The 4,816-nt window shown below is 48.1% G+C and overlaps 2 pseudogenes; both read left to right on the top strand.

The window, feature by feature from the left end:
* The window catches only part of LOC106735466 (histone deacetylase complex subunit SAP18 pseudogene), a 2,342-nt pseudogene extending 1,083 nt beyond the window's left edge, over positions 1 to 1,259 (top strand).
* Positions 1,260 to 2,679: 1,420 nt separating this feature from the next.
* The window catches only part of LOC102493835 (60S acidic ribosomal protein P0-like), a 4,880-nt pseudogene continuing 2,743 nt past the window's right edge, over positions 2,680 to 4,816 (top strand).

The raw sequence follows: 4,816 nt of genomic DNA, 5'->3' as shown, positions 1-4,816 counted from the left end.
TCTTTCTGGTGAGTGCACGCACCCTATAGCAAAAACCCCTCAAAAAAAAAAAAAAAAAAAAAAAAACCTATCTGCAGCTTCCTGCCAGGTTCTGAACAGATCAGAACAGCTGAAGTCTCGCCAGCTGATGTGATCCGGGGCCTGGGGATCCGCTTTTAGAGCACGTGTACGATCTATTGGAAGAGGAGGACGAATTGGATGGAGAGGTCCATTTGCAGGAGCACATGCATGAGAAGTACACAGCTTATAGTGTGAAAGCTCATCAGTTAGAATTTTTTTTTGGGGGGGAGAGGTTTTTGCTGTAGGGCAGAAACAAGAAATCACTCCCCGGGGGGATGGCCATGCTGCAATCCCTTCTCCTCCATTCTCCTCTCAGGATCTTGGTCATGCACGTGCACAAGCCCGGTGTGAGTTTTAAGCCACTGGGTCCGGGACTCGAACCGCAGTAGACTACATGGGAGTCCAGCGACATAGCCATTACGCTAACTGCTGGTCCCTCAGAATTTTTTGAAGAGGTGCTGGAGCTGGCTGCAGGGGTCAGAGGTCAGGGTGAACATCTGGCGGGCCACAGGAGAAAGATGGCGGTGGAGTCGCGTGTTACCCAAGAGGAAATTAAGAGGGAGACCGAAAAGCTGAGAGACTGGGAGAAGGCATGCCCTCTCTTGCTGCGGGTTTCACCATTGATAGTGGTCACCACCGCCCAACGGACGAGTTTTCCCACGGAAACAGACCGTCCAGCGAGCTGCAGATCTACACTTAGATGGAGGCAACCTTGAAAGAACTGACTAGTTTAGTAAAAGCAGTCTACCCAGAAGCGAGAAAGAAGGGCACACACTTCAATTTTACAATTTTTTGGTTGGTTGTTTTGTTTTGTTTCTATAGGGCACATGCACTCACCAGAAAGACATTCAATCTCTTCTCCTCCATTCTCCTCTCAGGATCTTGGGCACGTACACACATGCGCCCAGCGTGAGCTTGAGCCACCGGGTCTGGGACTCGAACCACGGTCAACTACATGGGAGTCCAGTGACTTAGCCATTATGCCAACTGCTGGTCCCAATTTTGCAATCATTTTTACAGGCCTTAAAAGACCTGGCTATGGAGTTAAGGAGATTGGCAGCACCATGTCTGGCAGAAAGGGGACTGACGATTCCATGACCGCACAGTCACCAAAGTTCCGAAGAGGAGATTATTTGGACATAGTCATTACCCCTCCAGGTCAGGCACCACCTCCTTCAGGGCGCATGGGACCGTATTAAATTCCATTTACTATTTCTTGAATTTATTTCAGTCAGTTATGTAAAATAAATTTACACACTCTTCCCCCTCATTGCCATTAAGCCTTTAAATTCTAAACAAACCATAATGCATCTATTTAGGAGTTAGGTTTGGATGTGCCGTGGTATGAATATTAACAGAAAGTCTGTATGTTTCAAGCCCTTCTGTAAAATATAAGGAAAAGTGCTCTCTGCATCCCGTGTAAAACTGCACTGTTAAATGTATGTGTGCAGGCAGCCCGAGTGTGACAGTTCATGGAGGCAGGGGACAGGGTTATTCTCTTGTTTGGGTTTAAATCATGGAGCGGGTGTTAAGCACAGAAGGGGCGGCACAAAAGAAAGCCACGAGGTTAAACGGAGCCTGAGTGACAGGGTTATTCTCGTGTTTGGGTTTAAATCATGGAGGAGGGTATTAAGCACAGAAGAGGCGGCACGAAAGAAAGCCACAAGGTTAAACTGAGCCTGAGTTGTGGTGTAGACTATTATATAGTTAGAAAGCGATCTGTGTGAGTGAGGGAGTAGGCAACAGAGGCATGCTGGACTATTAATAGCGTGAGCTGAGGCCAACTGAAGCTCTGTTGGCCTCCCTCGCTCAGGGGACAACGACTAACAGGTTAGAGAAAACAAAATCCGGTGTCACAGTGAGGGCTGTTAGGGCATTTTGAAGGCAGGAACAGTACAGGGAAGGGGGGATTTCAATTTAAGGATAGAAAAAGTTTACCTTAAAGATCTGAACATGAAGAGAGATGAAGAATCTTAAGAGCAGGGAGAAGAGCCAAGGATGAGGTCGTGTTGAGCCAGGAGGAGGTGACTCAAACCCTGTTACATGCTGGAGACAAACGCGTCTGATTGGAAAGGCATTTTGGTTAAGACCAGTACGACAGAACATTTAAGTCCTGACTGTACAATGTGCTCTGCAGCCTTGGACAAGTTATTTGAACATATTCAAAGTTTTGCATTGTTTTTAAAATAGAAAGAATAGCCCATAGGATTGTGGAAATATGTATAAAAGGGTTGTGTGTCTGACAGGTGAGAAACGAATACTAGTTATCAGCCATAGTGGAGTTGTAGTCAAAACTAGAACCTATGTTCTATAACACTTATATTCTCGTTTTGAAGTTTATAAACAGTATGGCCGTGTGTCAGCCTAATTGCCTTTAGTTTATTACAGTAGAAAATTTTAAACAGATATTTGAAATGGGGAAAAAAAAATCAGGTACTACAAGTGAACCCCAAAGTAAAATTATACTTGTTAATCTGTACAAATAAAAGCAGTCATTTAAAATTTTTTTTAAAAAATTTTTTGTAAGAAAATGTGAATTTTGCTTCCTCTCTCCAGGCGCCCTCCTCAGACTGACATCGTCTTTAAACCCTGCGTGGCAGTCCCTGACACACTGCCGTGATGCCCAGAGAAGACAGGGTGACCTGCAAGCCCAACTACTTCCTTAAGATCATCCAACTTCTGGGTGATTATCCGAAATGCTTCATCGCGGGTGCGGACAATGTGGGCTCCAGGCAGATGAAGCAGATCCGCATGTCCCTCCGCGGGAAGGCCGTGGTGCTGATGGGCAGGGACGCCATCATGCGCAAGGCCATCCGGGGGCATCCGGAAAACCCAGCTGTGGAGAAGCTGTTGCCTCACATCCGGGGGAATGTGGGCTTCGTGCTCACCAAGGAAGACCTCACTGAGATCAGGGACGTGTTGCTGGCCAACAAGGTTCCAGGTGCCGCCCGTGCTGGTGCCATTGCCCCTTGCAAAGTCACTGTGCCAGCTCAGGACACTGGTCTGGGGCCCGAGAAGACCTTCTTCCAGGCTTTGGGCATCACCACTTAGATCTCCAGGGGCACCACTGAAATCCTGAGCGACCGCCCTTAACCACCGTGTCACCTGCTGGCCCCCTGAGAGATGGAGAAGAGCCAAGGATGAGGTCGTGTTGAGCGAGGAGGAGGTGACTCACACCCTGTTACAGACAAACGCGTCTGATTGGAAAGGCATTTTGGTGAAGACCAGTACGACAGAACATTTAAGTCCTGATTGCATGATCTCTGCAGCCTTGGACAAGTTATTTCAACCTATTCAAAGTTTTTTTTGTTCTGTTTTTAAGATAGAAAGAATAGCCCATAGGATTGTGGAAATATGTATAAAAGGGCTGTGTGTCTGACAGACGAGAAACGAATACTAGTTATCAGCCATAAATGGAGTCGTAGTCAAAACTAGAGCCTACGTTCCCCAGCACTATCATACTCTCGACTTGAAGTTTATAAACAGTATGGCCGTGTGTCAGCCTAATTGCCTTTAGTTTATTACAGTAGAAAATTTAAAACATATATTTGAAATGGGGGGAAAAAGTCAGGTACTACAAGTGAACCCCAAAGTAAAATTATACTTGTTAATCTGTACAAATAAAAGCAGCCATTTAAAATTTTTAAAAAACTTTTCTTGAAGAAAATGTGAATTTTGCTTCCTCTTTCCAGGCGCCCTCCTAAGACTGACATCGTCTTTAAACCCTACGTGGCAATCCCTGACACACTGCTGTGATGTCCAGAGAAGACAGGGTGACCTGCAAGCCCAACTACTTCCTTAAGATCATCCAACTTCTTATCCGAAATGCTTCATCGCGGGTGCAGACAATGTGGGCTCCAGGCAGATGCAGCAGATCCGCATGTCCCTCCGCAGGAAGTCCGTGGTGCTGATGGGCAGGGACACCATGATGCGCAAGGCCATCCGGGGACATCCAGAAAACCCAGCTGTGGAGAAGCTATTGCCTCACATCCGGGGGGAATGTGGGCTTCGTGCTCACCAAGGAAGACCTCACTGAGATCAGGGACGTGTTGCTGGCCAACAAGGTTTCAGTTACGGCCCGTACTGGTGCCACTGCCCCTTGTAAAGTCACTGTGCCAGCTCAGGACACTGGTCTGGGGCCCGAGAAGACCTCCTTCTTCCAGGCTTTGGGCATCACCACTAAGATCTCCAGGGGCACCATTGAAATCTTGAGTGATGTGCAGCTGATAAAGACTGGAGAGGGACCAGCAGTTAGCGTAATGGCTATGTCACTGGACTCCCACGTAGTCGACCGCGGTTTGAGTCCCGGGTCTGGTGGCTTAAACTCATGCCAGGCGCGTGTGCGTGTGTGCCCAAGATCCCTAGAGGAGAAGGGAGGAGAAGGGATTGCGGTGTGGCCATCCCCCTACCTACACGCCCTGTAGCAAAAAAGACTGGAGACAAGGTGGGAGCCAGCAAAGCCACACTGCTGAACATGCTGAGCATCTCCCCCTTCTCCTTCAGGCTGATCACCCAACAGGTGTTTGACAGCAGCAGCATCTACAGTCCCAAAGTGCTTGACGTCACGGGAAGCTCTGCATTCTCACTTCCTGGAGGGTGTCCGCCACGTTGCCAGTGTGTGCCTGCAGATTGGCTATCCACTGTCACATCAGTGCCGCATTCTGTCATCAGTGGGCACAGGCGGGTCCTGGCTTTGTCTGTGGAGACTGACTACACCTTCCCACCTGCTGAGAAGGGCAAGGCCTTCTTGGCTGTG

The sequence above is a fragment of the Tupaia chinensis genome, unplaced genomic scaffold (genome assembly GCF_000334495.1).
Source record: "Tupaia chinensis unplaced genomic scaffold, TupChi_1.0 Scaffold000403_1, whole genome shotgun sequence".
NCBI classification, from domain to species: Eukaryota; Metazoa; Chordata; class Mammalia; order Scandentia; family Tupaiidae; genus Tupaia; species Tupaia belangeri.
This window is presented reverse-complemented; position numbering and strand designations above follow the sequence as displayed.